Source organism: Lissotriton helveticus, chromosome 6 (genome assembly GCF_964261635.1).
Source record: "Lissotriton helveticus chromosome 6, aLisHel1.1, whole genome shotgun sequence".
In the NCBI taxonomy this organism is placed as follows: Eukaryota; Metazoa; Chordata; class Amphibia; order Caudata; family Salamandridae; genus Lissotriton; species Lissotriton helveticus.
The window spans coordinates 1,702,424,974-1,702,443,812 of NC_136067.1; positions in this window are offsets into that span (position 1 = coordinate 1,702,424,974).

Below are 18,839 nucleotides of genomic sequence, written 5' to 3' on the forward strand. Positions count from 1 at the left end.
AGGCACGTGACAGCCTTGACCGTCCCCGTCATCATCACGATGTACTGGCAGCCCAGCGACAATGGTGGCTCCGACATGCCCGTTCCCCAGTGTTTGCGGATCGCCGCCGTTAAAGCCGCATGAAGGAGGAAGTCCCCGCCTGCCAACTCAAAGCGGTCCTGGAGGAGATCGAAGGGCAACATCGCCCCGTTTTCGTACAGGTCACCCATGGATGACAGCCCCTGCTGATCCCATCCGTCTAGCCCGCGCCACGAGCCCCCGTGCGGAAGTGCCCCGCAGAGTCCAAGAGGGATCTCAGGTGCATACGGAACCGCAATACCGCATCTCCGGCGATATCTGTTCCAGCATTTTCGGGCCGTCGCAAACTCCTGAGTGAGGTGGAAATCCCCCATCGGTAGACCCAGGACGATCCGGGACAACACCTGGACCGGACCCGCCGGTTCTCCCGATCCGTCCATCCCTCTCCTGGCCCGTGCTACCCATTGCGTCAGCCACTGCAGCTGCGCCGCCAAGTAGTAGAGCTCGTAGTCCGGCACTGCCAGTCCGCCATCCGTTCTAGGGCGGAGAAGTGTGGCGTGGGCCACTCTGCGTCTGCCCGCCCCCCACAGAAAGCCGATGACCATCGATCGCAGCCGCCGAAAGTAGCTCGCCGGGATCCAGATCGGGAGGGTCCCGAAGAAGTAAAGCAAACGCGGTAGGGTCACCATCTTGAGTAGCGCCACCCTCCCCATGAGTGATAACGGGAGCGTGCCCCAAAAGTCGAAGTTCCCTTTAGTATGCCTGATCGCCGACCCGATATTCCCCTCAAGGATATCGGCCCTGTCATGGAAGATCGTGGTGCCAAGGTATCGTAGGCCTCTCTCTACCCAAGTCACGCCCTCCGTTTCTTGCGGGCACGCTCTCCGCGGGCGAGTCGGGAATAGGTGGGACTTCGCCCAGTTCACACAGAGGCCCGAGATACTGGCCAGCGATTGTAGGAGAGTCTTAGCACCACGCAGGGAGTCCGCCGAGTCCGCCAGGAACATCAGCAGATCATCTGCGTATAATGCGATGTGGTGTACTTGGCCATAGACGTCCAGTCCCTGATACGCCCGGCCCAGCCGGGCTCGCGCTGCAAGGGGTTTCGACAGCCAGGGCAAATAGCAAGGGGGAAAGAGGGCATCCCTGACGGGTGCCCCTGCCCACCCTGCACATCTCAGAGATAACCCTCCCTGTCCTGACTCTCGCCGTCGCGTTCTGGTAGAGCAGTCTCGTCCAATCTACGAAGCCTTCACCAAGGCCCAACGCTCGTAAAACATGGAAGAGATAAGGCCATTCCAGGCTGTCAAATGCCTTCTCCATATCGACAGCAAACACCACCGCCTCGTCACCGTCATAGGTGTCGGCCTCTAGTATATGCAAGAGTCGACGCACATTAAGCGCCGTATTGCGGGCCGGGATGAAACCCGACTGGTCCGCATGTACCAGCATGGGCATGTGAGGGAGCAATCGCGTCGCCAAGATCTTGCTTAGAATCTTGTAGTCCAGGTTAAGCATGGACAGTGGGCGGTACGCCGATCTGTCCCATGGTTGCTTGCCCGGCTTCAGAAGGGGGACAATCAACGCCTCCCTCGTGGTCTCGGGTAGACAGCCCAATCGCTTCGACTCATTGTACAGCCACGTCAGCCGGGGCGCAAGAAGATCCACGTAGGTGAGATAGAATTCCATAGGGAATCCATCAGTGCCCGGCGTCTTATTCCTTGCCATACTCTTGATGGCGACCCGTACCTCTCTCTCCGCGATCTTGTCCCCGAGTCGTTTCGCGTCCTCCTCACCCAGTTCCGGCAGGTCGAGACCCTCCATAAAGGTCTGGAACTCCACCAACGAAGGGAGGACCCTGCTGCGGTAGAGTTCCGTGTAGTAGTCGTAGAACAACGCGTTGATCCCCTGCTGATCGAATCTCGCCGCCCCCGCGTGGTCCCTGAGCTCAAGGATGACCGAGCTCCGACGGGCTGGGTTGGCCAGCCAGGCCAGGAGGGCCCCCGATTTGTCGCGTTCCGAGTGCGCTCGCGTGAGGTAGGCTTTGTAGTCAAAGCACCGGAGGCGCTCCACCGATGCTGCCACCGCCTCTCGCGCCCCCAGCAGGTCCCCGTGAGTGTCCGGACGCTCAGGCCTCGCCCTCTCCAGTCTCCGCAGGGTCTCGTCCTCCTTCCCAATTTCGTCCAGTAGCGTTTTCCGCACTCCCGATGACGTCGCAATGCACTGGCCTCGCAACACCGATTTGAACGCGTCCCATTCCGTCGCAGCTGAACCCGCCGTGCCCGCATTCACCTGGAAATACTCATCAATGCCTGATGCAATTGTGGTCCGGAAGAGCTGATCGTCTAGTGCCTCAGGGCGTAGTTTCCAAGCCGGAATCCTCGGGCGGATTTGCGACCAGCGCAGCCGCACGAGGAGCGGGTTGTGGTCAGAGATCGAGCGCGTGAGATACTCACTGTGGCTCACTTCCGCGTGCACGTCCTGGGAGCTCAGGAAGGCGTCAATGCGGACGTGTAACTCGTGGAGACTGGAGAAGAAGGAGTAGTCCCTGTCCGATGGGTGGTAAGCCCTCCAAGAGTCAACCAGTCCCCATTGGCGCTGCCAGGCGGAGCGCGCAAGTGCAAGTCTACCAGCTGGTGCAAGCTGTAGGGGGGGGTGGGATCTGTCCAGGGTCACGTCGGCCACACTGTTAAAGTCGCCGCCCAGGAGCAAGGGCTCCACTAAGAACTGAGCTAGTTTTTTGGACAGAAGTGAGAGGAAAGCAGGTTGGTCCACATTCGGGGCGTACAAACAACCCAGGTTAAGGTCCCTCCCGTCCAGCTTGCCTCGCACCATTATGTATCTCCCCTCTCGGTCAATTACCTGTTGTGTGCACAGGAAGGGTACCCCCGCCCGTATCCAAATGGCCACCCCCCTAGCATAGGCAGAGTAGCCAGTGTGAAAGACCTGCCCTCTCCAGCGCCGCTGCAGAGCCCTCCCCTCTTTATCCAACAGATGTGTTTCTTGAAGGAAGGCGATGTGAATGCCCCGCCTGACCAGATAGGAGTGGATCTTATGACGCCTATGCATCGAGTGCATCCCTCTTACGTTCCATGTGAGACATTTATAGCCTAAGTCGGATCCCATGGTAGAGTCCACCATACCCTAATCACCCTCTCAGCAACCCCTCCAGCACGCCTAGGCCCCACCCTCGTCCCCCCCCAACTTGTATGATCAACCTACCCCAACTCCCACTCCCCCGGACAGACAACCAACATGGAAACCCCATCCAAACTCAAGTATCAAAAAAGCGTATCACTACAAAATAGGGCTGGAGAGGCGGCAATGCCGGCTCCAGACAGGCCCGAAGTCCCCCGCCCCCGCCCCACCACCCCCAGCAACAAACAGGAGAGGTCCCCCGACTCTCCCCGTCCCCAAGGTCTCAGTAAGAAGTCCCAGGGGGCAGCCGCACACCACCGCACAGCGTCCTGAAGCAGCCCCCCTCCACCCGTGTATCCCAGTACCTTACTTATGTGATCAGTGTCCCACGAACCATCTCAGCCCAGGATACCATCCGCAGTCTGGGGAGTCACAACCGGCAGGTCTGTCTCTGATAACTCGTGCCCACTGCTGGAGCCAGGGCTGGGAGCGCTGGCCTTCGTCAGCTCCGATGCGCTACTGGAGGGGCTGGCGTCTCCCTGGCTGATGGTCGCCACTGCCTGCACCACCTTGGCGCGTTCCTGTTGCCAATCCGATGGGGAGCCAGATCGTCTTGTCGGCGGCGTCTCCGTGGCGTGTCTCCTGGGAGGGGTCTGCGGCGCGTGGTCCGTGCCCGACTCCCCTCTTGTATCCAGCCAGCTCCAAGCCTCCTGTGGTGTCAGGAAAAAGTGGGTGCGCTCTCCTGCGATCACCCGCAGCCGCGCCGGGAACATCATAGCGTAGGGCAGTTGTAACGATCTCAGTTTCCTCTTGGCCGCCAGGAAGGAGGCCCGTTGCTTTTGCACATCTCTGGTGAAGTCCGGAAAGACCATGATCCTACTGTTGTTGATTCTCAGGTCCGGGATGTCTCTCACTCTTATTATTATTATTATTGGACATTTATTAAGCGCCTGGTTACGCCAGTGGCGTGTCCCCGCGCTATGACAAGTGGAGTGACTGTCCCCCCTCCTCCCAAACCAAGCTATCTACTGAAAAGATACGTTTTAAGTTTTTTTCTAAACTGGATTTCGGAGGGCTCAAGCCGAAGTTCCAGTGGAAGATTATTCCAGCACTTGGGAGCAAGGTATCTAAAGGATCTGCCTCCCATACGAGCTTTAGATATTCTTGGAACTTTTAACAGCCCGGTCTGCGAGGACCTAAGACTGCGTGTAGGCTCGTAATAGGCTACTAGGCTCTGGAGCGGAGGAGGTGCCTTGCCGTGCAGAATACGATGGCAGGTGGCAAGGGCCTTAAACTTCACTCTCCTCTTGATAGGGAGCCAATGTAGCGCTTGCAAGGCTGATTTGGCAGATGACCTCCTGGGGAGTCTGAGGACCAGCCGCGCTGCCGCATTTTGGAGAACCTGCATGCGGCCGATGACCTTTCCTGTGGCCCCCAAATAGAGCAGGTTCCCATAATCGAGTCGGGAGGTGACCAAGGCATGCACCAGCGTCTGACGAGCAGAAATGGGAAGCAGGTCTAAGACTTTCCTGAGGGCTCTCAGAACACTGAAGCATACCCCCGCCACCCGGCCGACATGTGGGCCAAAGGTGAGGTCCTTATCGAGCCACACGCCCAAGTTCCTGGCCTCCCGACAGGGAGCGGGGACTTCCCCCAGACAAGGTGGCCACCACGCCGACGACCACGCCGACGGTGCACCCCCCACCACGAGCACCTCGGTCTTGCTCCCGTTCAACTTTAAACAGTTGGCAGACATCCAGGCAGCAAGGTCTTTCATACAGCTCCTGAAGATGTCAGCCGCAAGACCGGGCGCGCGCGATAGGGAGATGACCAACTGCGTGTCGTCGGCGTAGGACACCAGGCGGAGGCCATGCCCCTCCACAATGGCCGCCAGGGGGGAGACGTAGATATTGAATAGAGTTGGGCTCAGGGACGAACCCTGAGGTACGCCCTGGCCCAGCTCAATCTCCCTGGAATAGCACTCACCCAATCTGACTTGAAAGTACCTCTCAGAGAGGAAGGACTTAATCCAACTCTCCGCAGAATATGGTCTCTGTCTCTGAAGTGCAAGAGACGCAGTACAATCGGTCGCGGAGGCGCCCCCGGTTTGGGGGGACGCGCAGGGACCCTGTGTGCACGTTCAATGGCAAAGAACGTCGAAAGTCCCTCCGGGGCCACCTCAGATCGCAGCCAGCCCTCCAGGTAGGCGACCGCGTCCCGCCCCTCCGCTTTTTCGGGGACCCCCACGAGGCGGAGATTATTGCGCCGAGAGCGCCCTTCACTGTCCTCAGCTCGGAGCTCTAGCACCCGTACCTTCTGCGCCATTTCCGCCAGCGATGTCTTTAGCTCCGCCACGTCCCCTGGCAAACTTTTCAGGGTACCCTCGGAAGTCGCTACCCGCTCCTTCAGCTTTCTGTGGTCATCCTTCAGCAGAGTCAGGTCCGACCCAATGGTGTCCATGCGCTTCTCAAGGGCCTCCCGCGACCCACAATCGCCTGCATTATGTCCCCCAGGGAGGGGTCCCGCGGGTGGGACGGACTCCTGGCCCCCGCCCCTGGCGGGACGTCGTCCACAGGGTGCCCCGGGTCGTCCAGCCTCAGGGCCTCGAAGCCCTTCTTCCTGCTGCCACGTGTCATTCTGGCGGGCAGCTAGTGTCTCGTGCCCCTGCGGCGGACGCCGACGTTCCCGCTCTCTGCCCCTGGTCCGCCTCAGGCCCATCGCCCACTCCGATCTCTGGGCCCGCGCCCCGTGGGGATCAGTCCGTGAAGTTGCCCAAGTGCCAGGGCTCGTTCCACCAGGGTCGTGGGGCACAAGAGTCCCGGGTCAGGGCACCTGGCGAGGTTCCCGCGTCCAGAAGGCTCAGGCCGGGTGTGCGCCTATGAGTCCCAGTCCCAATGCGGCGCGCTGGACTCGGGTGCCTCCGGGCAGGTAGACGCTCTCTCCCGTCTGCAGAGCCAGTGCCTCGTGGGGGCGGGCAGCCAGCCCCTCACCCCCTGCTCTCCTCGCTGTCGTCGCTCGTGCGTCGCTCACCCACCTGTGGTGCAGGCTCTCCGGCAGTTCCACCAGTAAGGCGGATCAGGTGTTCTGCTCAGATCCTGAGCTCCCCGCAGTCCCAGTGGCTCCGCAGTCCGTCGCCAAGCCGGTCACCGTGTCCCAGCCGGCGCCATCTTAGGGTCAGGCAGGGTGGCCGTCTCCCGTCTCGCAGCTCCGTTCGCGAGGGTGCCAGCCAGTGCTCCTCACCTCCGCCTGTTCTCCGGAGATATCGCCGGCAATCGCCAGTCACCACAGCTCCCGGGGGCTCCCCTCCGCCTCCCGAGCACCGTCGCCAGGCGCGTCAGTACAAGACGGCGGCCGCCATTTTAGGCGCTCTCTTCTCCGAGTGCCGCGCTCGCCGCTCAGAGTACGGCGGGGGCAGTTACAGAGGCCCCCAGACCCCCAAAGTCTCCCTGCGCGTCCCTGATGCCCTCTCGAGCACCCTTGGAGGGTCGGAGCGCGAGCCGGGGCACAGGATATGTGGTGGTGTGAGGCGGGCACGGAGGAGCTCTGGAGTCCCGCTTCCACCTACATCGGCGCCTTAGCCACGCCCCCCCGTGACTTAAACAAAACCCCTATGAAGTAATGTTAAATGAAATGAAATTATTTAAAATAGTCCTAAATATCAATAAATAACAATTAATGTAAACAAATATATAAAGAGCGTACATATTTAATATTTAGTTATAAAATATATTAACCCATTTTGAATTAAAAAAAGAATGCAACAATACATTTTATTAAAACATATTTACATTCATTGTAATGCTATTCACCACTTTGAATAATTATTAACACAGATTACAAATATTTTTCATCTTTTGTACAGGAAAGAATTTTAAAATGTCACTTTAATTTAATTTCAATTTATACTTCAGAAAAATTATTTTAATGAATGTAATATGTTTCCAAATATTAAAGTTTTAATTCAAAATTAATTTAACAGTCCTGTAGCATTTATATTATTTTATTTGGTTCTACATTTAAAGTAAAAGTAGAAAATGAGTTTATATTCATATTTAACATAGAAATATTTGTAATATTTATTTTTGAGTGAGATACAGTTTTAAAAACAAATTCCTTATTTTTTAACACGGAGAGACACCACTGTCAGGGTGGAAATCTCCGGATTGTAAAGTATATTGAAAAATATAAAAAGTGTATTTAACTTCAGAATAAATATTAAAATATTTTTATGTTAAATGCTAATGTGATTTCATCCTATATATTCTCTTTAAATGCAAAACAAAATAAAAAAATATATAAAATGCAGTGTTATAGAAAAAAGTTCAATTACACCTTAATTAATGCAAATATATTAAAATAAAGTAAAATAATGTTTCTGAAGTTTAATTAAAAAGAATTCCCACCTAAAGAATGTTTTTTTAATATTCAATATTCATTATTAAAAGTGATGTATAAAATTTAAATTAATTTTTTTGTAATAAAATGTATTGTTACATTATTTTTTTAATGAGATATTAAAATATTTCATAGTTAAATAATGAGCATTTGCTATAATTTACGTTAACGTTATTTCCTATGCCATTTTATGTTAAGTTCCAAACTCCATAATTTTCTATGGAAGAGTGTTTCAGTACCAGTGGTTACCCATGTGCAGTATTCAACTTACAATAACTTACACCTAGAGTTTGTGAATACTAAAAAAGTAGTAATCTTACTCAGAAGTGTAAGTTACCTTTGTGAATCAGTACCTAAGAGTTCTAGATGGCTGCCACCATTTGCACGCCTCATGAGAGTCCCCCTCTTGAGAGTCCTGTGGCTCCATGGAGAATGAAGTCTTCCTTCACTTGCATAGCGTATCCATCGATGTATCAAAACTTCTTTCCAAGTGGTGTGCACCTTCTGCGCACATCGGCAACCCCTGCTGTACATTCATGATGTTTGGTGTACAGTAGCTCCATGCAGAACAGCACAAAGAGGTAAGCACAGGCAATGGATTGTGACATCCACCACTGAGGTTGATGAGTTGAATGATATCAACGATAAATGCATATTAGCAGCAGTACATGATGTGGACACTGGGTGTCGCATGAACGCATGAAGTTAGAATTTTTCTGCCATGATGAAGTTTTGAAAGAAAAAAGGGATTACTGGCTCCTGAAGGATTAAGGAAGAGAATTATGGAGTGTTGGGGGGCTGGGGTGGGGGGTAAGAGCTAAAGCATGAATTAATGTTATTCACTCCTCTCCTCTCGTTCCAACTGTCATTGTTTTAGTTTGCACCTATTTGTCTCTGATAATGCACAATGTCCCTTACTGTATGGCTAACATACCCTTACCTCATATACACCTGCTTTTTGTTGCTGGCCCAAATTCAGCTTGTCTGACCTAGCGTCCATTACTCATTTCTCTATTGACTGATACTATCTGCCACGCTGGAAGCCGCATTTGGCCAGTGCAATCGGTAGCTGCACCTGCGGCTAGCTATGTCAACTTTACCTTTAACATACCTTTCAGTCTTGATGTAAGTTGAAGCTGTTACGGTGCAATGTAAACATTGATTGCTATCTTTATGCTCGTAAAGTATATAAATGTAACTGGGCCAAAATGCCATAAACGGATTCAAACAAAAGGAAGAGAATTATGGCGACGGCCCACTAAGGTCATTTTCGAATGAGTGTCATGATCCGCAGTTCCCAATCACCTCTATTTGCAGGGCGTGGGAAACATCACTTACAACGAAACTTTTACAACGCACTACCATTACAACACGGTCTTCACAACGCAAACCATTACAACGCATTGCGCTGGGGGGCGCTCTAGGATAGGAAATAGGTTAATTTACTATCCAATAACCTTCCCTAGTGTCCACGGGGACTGGAGTTGGAATAGTAAATTAAACTATTCACTATCCAACACCCAAAAGCGCTATGCGTTGTAATGGTATGCGATGTAAAAACCGCGTTGTAAAGGCATGCGATGTAAAAGCATGCGTTGTAACGTCATACATCCGCAGGGCGTACATGAAGATATGCTCCTCTGAACTTCTTTGGTACTCTAACTCTCTATCATCATGAGGTTATGAGTATGCATTGAGTGAGGTCACTGCCAATTGGGAGGCTTAACAGCTGTGATGCTTGCACTGCACAAAACGTCCAAGTAGAGTCAGGACAAACTATTTGTACAAGAGCATTATGGGACTCCTATGAGACTCGCAGTAGTGGCAGCCATCTTGTATTCATAAAGTAAATTAACTCTATTTTGACAACAGATACCATAAGAGTTGTGCACATTACAGTAAAATTTGCTAACATTTACATTAGATAAAAATAGTATAAATCAGAAAACCAAGAAAATGCCTTAGTTGTAGTATTATTTAAGAGGAACAAAATCTATCAATTATTTCAGAGTTCCCTTTTCAAACGTACAATAGGATTGTAAAAAATACAATACATAATGATCTTTTTTGGGTGTTCTTCTTGTTCAGACTTCAATTCTAAAGTAATGCCAGGAGAACAAGTTTGGCTGATTTAGTTGTAGGAGTATTCAAAACAAACAGAGTACTATTTACTAGTGTGATAAACACAACTGTACATCCCTTAAAGTGCAATGTGCAAACTCAAGGAAGAAGTGCAAAATACAGTAATACAAGGCCTCTGTGCAATAGCACTATTCTGACTAGTTCATATTCAAATACAAAAAATCAAGTTTTGGTATCTAAAATGTCTATCAAAATGAGACAGGGTTGCGCTTAAAAAGAGTTAGTACCTCCCTTATGCACAGAACATGAAGGCTTGTTCTACTGTGTGTTTAGATTGACATAGCTTTCCGCCTTATAATCCACATCCATTCTATACATTTGGCAACATAACAAGCGTAGAAGGGTCTAGAGTCTGATCTTAATATTCTTAATGTTACTGCATAGTTCCCTGTGCTAATCGGAAAACAAACTGGCTTAACCCACGTCGTTCTCAGGCGAGAGTAAGCGGCACAGGCAAATAAAACATGGGCTACAGTTTCATTGTGAGTTTTGCAAACTGGGCATTGCACAGCTGGCAAGGGTGTACCTGACCATTTACCTGTGAACACATTTGAGAGGTAAAGATCTTACCCTGAACTGAATATATAATTTCCTATCAATTGGATCAGTGGTGGAATAAAGATAGTGCTCAAAAATACTATTAGTCTTACATTCAGCAAATTCATTTGACAGCATGCCTCTATTGGGTTTTGAGCGTCATTCTGCACCTGCGCAAAGCGGGTAAAAACAATTATTTGATTTTTGGAGAGAAGGGACTCCAATGTAGTGGAATCCCATTCCGCTTGCAAGCCTAGAGAATACAGCAACTTCTTGATGTTGTTAAGTTAATCTATTTTGTGAAATCTGTCCTGTTTAACTACCTCTTGCAGGGCTTCAGCATAAATTGCTAATTCAGGGGTGGCTCTCAGTACTGAAGTACCGAAAATTATATGATCCCCTCCCAACAATAATCATTACATTACCCAGTCCCCTTACCATTACCAATAAGCAGTCGGTCGGCAGTGTAGAAGGTTCAAGCGTTTATTAGACAAACACAAACTCTGCCAGAGGAGCTCCTTGCGACCTAACCCAAAAGGTCCGCCAAGAAGACTGCTGGCACATTGTCAGCACATCGCATATATACAATTGCGTTGGCACCGGCATGGCCTAACATGGAAAAATACAAATTGGTACAAGCTAGTACAGTAATAGGAAAACCCATATAAGGCACACAAAGAGCTCCTGATTTCGCTCAGGCAGCAAGGTCAGACGGGTGACTCCCTTCTGTCTTCTCAGAGACAAACCACCCTGCACCCCTCCCGGAATGTGCTTATCGGCCCTTCCTCGGCTAACTACGACCTTGCCGAGCCTACCGAGCTGAAACAGCAGTTTCTGCAACAGGTGGTTTATTTCCCAAGAGCAGGGCTTTAGAGCTAAGGGAGAATAAGGCCTGTGCATGTACGATATTAAAGAAGGCCATAATATGGTATTCATATAGCGTAACGTGGTGTGAAGCTAAGTGAAAGTAAATACCGTAAATACTAATTATGCATGTCTACAGTGTGAGTTTAGTGACACCATGCTAATCCTAACATATCGATTATCAATACTACGTGATCAGGAATCGATTCTGGTACCTCAAACCCTCCTTTTAGCGTGGTGGCGCTAAATGACAACAGACATCTACTCCTCGAATATTTCTTCATCGATGGCCATCATATCATGTACCTCTTTCTGCAGCATTTGGGCTTTAACAGCGATAGAGGATGGGACACACAGAGTGGTGATACGGGAAGCACAGTAAGAACAGCAGGCGGGACCACACTGCATCAAGACACAGCACGTAAAAATGATGGCAGCAGCTCCTCCTAAAATTAACATCAACTTCCATCCCCACGTGGCCAGAAGTCCCCAAAACCAACCTGACAATGACCAGGACCCATTGTCAACATGCATTTCAGAGGCAATGCGATGCAGCTTCTGGATGGCTAGATGGACGGAGGGGGCGGAGTCAGGAATATATACACAACAAGAACTGCCGATGACGCGGCATGCCCCACCCCGATCAGCTAAGATAACGTCTAGAACCATTCGATTTTGAAGCGCTACGAGCCGAGTAGCCTGAATTTCCACCGTTAAGTTTGTTAAAATATCAGTAGTGATATTAATGACATTCTCCACTATTCTAGACAATCTCCTAATTTCCCTACTATTGAAAATAGGCCCCCAAAAGGGTAGTAGACCCTTGCTGAAATCCGTAAATTGCTGCAATGAAGTATCTGTCTGATCAACTTCAGTCATATCGAACTGTCTACGTGATCTGTGTAAGAGTGTACTACGGGAATGGCTCGAGGTCACCTCGGTGAAGCTTGCTACCGGTGTGCTTGTGATTGGAGCGGCTGTATTCCCATGATACGACCGCATCGGGTATAACTGATGCGTTTTATGATAGTTGGAGGGAGCCATATAAACAGGGGGAAACAGAAAGGACAGATAACAGCGTCCCCCCCAGTTTCGTGGTAGCCAAGTGTATGCATGTTCCCCACACACGAAGTACACATTGTGGGGAGTAATCAAAGGGGGGCTAATACGTTTTCGCAGTCGATAGGTATAATTGCAGATGCTATTCCCCATTTGTACCTTACCTATCCCTTGCACACAAAATCCTGCAGAAACATTCAAAATAGGGATGGGTACAGTGCGGTCTCTGGTAACATTTCGTTCGATGAAAATCTGAAAGTATTGAGTGGCATTAAAGTCTTTAAAATCATACAGTTCATCTTGTAACCAAGTTTTGTTCATTTCCGCTAAATACAGCTGTATACAACCTTGTGGGTCAATTATCACCTGATTCCCATGTCCTGTTCTATTATAAGCATAGTGCGTTCGAACATAATCAAGAATAATATTATGCTCATTGACATCAAGATCCCTAAAATGCTCACTCCCATGCCGGTATATCGCCAGAAACAGTTTGTACCATGCTTCACAACTACCTAGATAAGACAGAGGGCGGGAGAGAAATAGATCATGATTGCGCACTACAGTAGGCAGGAGTCCACAAACCCAACAATCCGTGGTGTTAGTAACATTGTGCGTCTGATGCAACATTTCTATGAATACATTTTTAGCATATTTTTGGCGATGTCTTTCTTTGTGGGGCGCTAGGGTAAACAGGAAATGTTCGGGAGGTGCGGCAGTAGTGGGCAAAAACTTTTGTAATGGGTATTTATGTTCTAGGTATACAAACAGACTCATGAACACAGCTACTATAACAGTTATAGTTACAACAAAAGCTATTTTGACCTTCGTGGTCCATGTGGAAAACATTGGCTCATAAAAAGGTATGCGTCTAGGCGCAATAGGAAACTCTTCTACTAGGATTACACGACCAAAAGGGTACATTTGCTAGCTAAAAGTCCAGAAATAGGCCTAGCAGTCCGACCTGCCAGAGGGTTTCTTCGTTCCTGCGTCCGTCAGAGTCTCACAGGCAGACTCGTATCCCTATTCCAAAGTAGAAGCCGTATCTGTTTGAACAGAATCTTCTTTCTGAACAGAGCGCAATGATCAAAAGTTCCAGCTCTCAACGAGTTCAGTCCAGTGTCTTGCTCAGCGCCCAGACCTGTAGTCTAGCAAACCCTATCTTATGCAATGAAGTCCTTCCCTATCTCCTGACAATGTGGTCTGAGGCGCCGTGTGTCGGCCTTCTGGGCCGAAGATTGTATCGCTCACGACCCAACACTTCGGGGTCAGAAAAGAGCACACCCGGGGCTTTCCGTACTTGTGATGTTTGGTCGTCTGGGGTACTTGCAACAGGATTTAGAGCCGTTGCCCGTTCACTCGCAACTTCAGTGGAGACCAAGTCATCTGATCTCGCCGATCCCTCCTGTGGCCCACGCTCTATTCCGCAGGCGTCAGAAAAGGGCACGAATGCATCAGCTCTTTCAGTTTCCTGTGTTAGAATTTCCCCTGGACGTGACCGCTCACCAGGGAGTGGAAGTGGTAGCCGTTTCAGATGCGAAACATGAATCCAGTGCTTACGGCCAACCACTCTTACAGCTGTCCGGGTGGCCAACAAAATCTGTCGTGGTTCAGACCATCTAGGAGCCAAGCTGGTGTCCCGCTCGAACCTTTTTATCAGTACCCACTGGCCGGGCTGCAAACGATGACCGGGGCCCTCTGGCAGTGGCTGCAGTACAGAAGCTACCTGCTGATGAACAGAACGAAGGTCTTTAGTCAAAGCATACAGGTAATCAATCAACATAGGATATTCAATATCTGCAAAAGAACGAGGTCGAGGTACCCCCCACACGTTAGCAGGCCTCCCAAACAGTATCTCATATGGAGAGAGACCCGAACGTGAGTGCGGGGTGACACGTAAAGACATAAGGGCTAGAGGTAAAGTGTCAGGCCAGTTCAACCCCGTGCTCTCCTTTATTTTTGCCATTTTCAATTTTAGAATGCCATTGTACTTCTCCACGAGCCCTGCTGATTGGGGGTGTCGGGCAGCATGAAACTTTTGTTGTATGTGTAAGCCCTCACAGATATGCCGCACAAGGGCCCCATGGAAATGTTGCCCGTTGTCCGACCAGATCAAGCGAGGCAATCCGAAGCGAGGCACAAACTCTTTCAGGAGAGCTTTTGCAGTTGCCAATGCTGTGTTCTCCTTAGTAGGGTATGCCTCGACCCATTTGCTAAATGCACAGACTACAACCAGTACATATTTGAGATTATTGACGCGGTCCATATGAATATAATCCATTTGGAGCACTTCAAAAGGCAATGCAGGTGGTGCGAAATTCCCGGCCAAAACAGTTTCTCCTTTTCCTGGATTATGCTGCAAGCAGACCATGCAATATTGGACCAAACGGACAGCCGTCCGTTGGATATTCGGATTATTCCAAACTGGATCTAAGAACCCACAGATACCTTTTGCTCCTATGTGTGCTGGTCCGTGTGCCATTGTTACCACAGCCTGTACTAATGCATTGGGCAGTAGCCATCTTTGCTTTTCAGTCAAGTCGATCCAACAATTATTTTCATCCAATCTCCCTATCTCTTGTTCCCATTTCTCTAATTCCGCTGAGGTGGCTTCCTTCTGTAGTATTCTCACACTTTCCATAGTATTATCAAATAATCCACAGTCTCCCCCCACCCATCTAGTAGAGGAATGGACGTACATGGGTGACATCAGCGACTGAGCTGTCTGCTTGGCCACCTGGTCTGCAAAGGCATTGCCTTCTCCCACCTCATCCACAATCGCTTTGTGAGCACTACATTTGATGATAGCCACTTTCTTCGGGAGAGTGAGAGCATCCAACAACCTCAAAACCAGCTGTCCATTCTGTATTCTCTGACCGTGTGAAGTAAGGAAGCCCCTTTCTTTCCACAGCCGCCCAAAACTATGGGCTACGCCGAAGGCGTATTGGCTGTCCGTGTAGATGTTGACCTCTAGTCCCTCACTCAGCTCACAGGCTCGTAACAAGGCCATAAGTTCAGCGGCTTGGGCTGATCGGTGGGGTAGTCTGAGTGTTTCAACAACTGTTTTCAGGGTCGTGATCGCATATGCAGCTGTCGTTGTGCCATCTGTTAGTTTGAAACAGGAACCATCCACATATAGCTCTCCCTGGGGTTGATCTAAGGGTGTGTCTGTGAGGTCAATTCTACCCTTGGTCTCTTCCTCTGTGCGATATATGCAATCATGTAAATTAGTGTCCTGTTCACTCGTATGGAGTGGTAACAATGTGGCTGGGTTCAGTGTTGCGCATCGAGTAATCGTAATATGTGGTGCAAATAAGGTCAGCTCATACCCAGTAAGGCGTGCACTCGTAAGATGCTGCGTTTTTGTTTTATTTAGCAAGGTGTCTACTGCATGCGGCACCATTACAGTCAAATTGGAATTTAAAACGAGTCCTTCTGACTGCCGGATGGCCACTGCTACTGCAGCCGTAGCCCTCAGACAGCTAGGAAGTGCTCTTGCAACATTATCCAATGTTGCTGATAAATAGGCGCACGGTCTTTGCTTACCTCCAAAGGCCTGCGTTAAAACAGATAATGAACAACCGTCGACCTCGTGTACATATAGTACAAAAGGTTTACGATAATCTGGAGTACCCAGAACAGGGGCAGAGCATAAAGCAGTTTTTAGAGAGTCAAAAGAGAGCTGACATTCATCCGTCCAGGGTAGGGGTTCATGCACATCTTTGGTAGTCAAATGCAACAAAGGTTTAGCCAGAAGTGAAAAATTAGGTATCCATTGGCGACAGTAAGATGTGATGCCAAGAAAAGCGCGGACTTCACGCTGCGTGCAAGGTACAGACATGTTAGAAATGGTAGCAATACGTTCAGGTGTTAGTCGTCTACCCTCCTTCGATAAGAGATGACCTAAGTAGGTCACCTCCTTTCGACAATACTGAAATTTAGATAAGGATACCTTGTTCCCCTTGACAGCCAAATGGTGCAACAATTTAACCGTAGCTTTTTTACATCCATCCTCTGTGTCAGATGCAATGAGTAAGTCATCTACATATTGCAAGAGGACATTGCCATCCGGCAATTCTAAGTCATCCAACAGAGCCTTTAGAGCCTGGCTATATATACTCGGACTTTCAGTGTAGCCTTGAGGAGCGCGACAGAAGCGGAAGCTGCGACCGGATATTGAAAATCCGAAGATCTGTCTGCTATCAGGGTGGATAGGAATGCTGAAGAAAGCATTTTTCAGGTCAATGACCGAAAAGTACTGTGCAGTCGGAGGGATCATGGTGAGAATGGTAGTGATATCGGTCACCACAGGATACTGTGGTACCACAATTTTGTTAACGGCTCGCAAATCAATCACAAAACGATAGGCAGCACCCATCTCCCCTTGGTCATGGTTCCTTTTCAAAATCGGGAGGATCGGGCTATTGCAAATATCGGCGTTTGTTTCTTCTACAACCCCTTTGTCAATCAGTTCCTGGATGATGTGCAATAAAGCCCGTTCCCCCGCCGGTGCTATTTTGTACTGTGGGATGCGTGGTAGTTTTGCGCCTTGCTTCAACGTGATGTGAACTGGGGGTATGTCCAGTTTACCCACATCTGCGTCCCCTATCGCCCAAAGGGAGGTTGGGACGCCATCGAACTCCGGTGGGAGTCGTTCATTTTTCGTAAAACATTGTTTAACAGGTGTTACAGAGGGACGTATAGTTAAATAGACCCCATCCGCAGAACAATGTATAGTAGCATTCAATCTTTTCAGCATATCCAATCCCAACAGATTCTCTCCACAATTCGATGTCAATAAGAAAGGAGTGTCCATAGTGGCTGGACCAATCGTAAAGGGGATAGGTTTAGAGATGGGGCTTACAACGGGGACTCCGGAAAAACCCACCGAAACATTGTTTTGCCCGGACAGAGCTGCCCCTGGAACCAATGATCGAGCAACGGAACTGTTCATTGCTCCTGTGTCAATTAGAAAATTTTCAGATGTCCCCAACACTTCCCCTTTGATGTAGGGTCCCCTCTGATTGACCGGAATTGACACATGGCCCCCCCTCTGTCCCTGGCTATCCTATGCTGGGGCATATTCATCATCATCCCCTTCGGCATAGTCACCATGGTAGTATTGTCTGCGTTGGGGATTATCAAAATGATTCCTTTCTGACCTGCCTTGTTGATCGTCTCTGTGCTCGTCTCTGTGCATATCACCTCGGTCGGGGCCCCCTCGTCCTCTACCTCGTCCACGAATCGCTGCGTTCTGGGCGGCCAAGTATGGACACTGAGCCTTCCAGTGTCCCTCCTCTCTACAATAGGAACACTGGTTGATGCCTATAGACGGGGCTCCCCCTGAACCCCTGCCAGTCCCCGCCCCTCTCGTCATCGAGCCCCGACTACCCCTACCTCCTCCTTGCCCTCGAACCACTTGCTGTAACAAGACTCGAGTCTTCAAATCCTTAGCCCTTTTATCCACCTTATCCTTATTTTCATTTTCTCTATTCTCATAGTACTGGGCCATACTTAGGATTACCGACGGGGAAGAGGTAGTCCAGGTACTTTCTGCTGCCTCTAGTCGGGCTGAAATTTCCGGAGCCAGGTTCGTAACGAACCTGTTAACGAACAACCTTGTGCCCCCTTCTGTGGCCAAATCTTGCCCACTAAAATCAATGAAAACCTCTTCGAACCTGGTGAAGAAGTCAGACACACTTTCATCTTTCTTTTGTCTACACGCGGACAGCTTGTCCCAGTCAACTTTTCGGGGTGGTATCAGGGTATGCATGAAAGCTATTATTTTCACTGGAAGGGAAGTTATTTCTACTCTCGGTTTGTCCCCCGGTTTGCGATCCTGGTCCCAGCCCCTTAACTCCTCCCACGTGCCACCAAATTCAGCATGATTAGAATCGTGCACCTGTCGCCATATATCAACCGGTACTAGTAGTCCAAAGAACAATTCAACATCGGCTAAAGTCATTACAGCGGACGCAGCTGCTTCAGTCAATTCTTTGTAGTACGCAGTAGGATTCTTTCGGGGATCTGGCAGCTGTGATTTCAACGCCAGTACTTCACTTCTTTTCCATGGGGTATAAACCCACTGTTCCTGGAACCGAGCCGCCACCCCTTGTCGTATGATCGCCTGATTACCATCTCGTTGTTCGGGGATCTCGGGATGATAGACTGGATGTACTTCTCGCATAGGGTGTTGCGTAGTCCACTGTGGACTTTTCAAGAATAATCTGTCGCGATATTGTACCAAAGTGTCTATATTCTTAAATACTTCTTCCGGTGTTAGGCTAAATTTATGGGCCCAATCTCTGATAGTATACAGGATCTGGGGGGCTGTCCCGTCCCTAAAGTTTATTTCCCAAGACCCAATAAGCGAATTAGACATCTCGTATAGCACATGTTGTTGCATGACCGGCTCTAAATCCTTCACAGTACTCCATATGTCAATCAGGGTATACACTTCATTCCGTACCCACTTGATAGCCTGGTCTCCTAATGCTTCTTTTTCGCCATATTCTACAGATGCTCTAGTGAACAATCGCTTGCTATCTAGGCCCCCTACAGCTCCCCTCGGGGTCTGGTCAAACCCCCTGGGTGTAATACAAACTCGGGGGGAGGATATCTCCGGCATAGGGAGACTCAAGTGCGTCTGAGGGGATGTGATCAGTTGTGTAGACTCGGGGACAAGC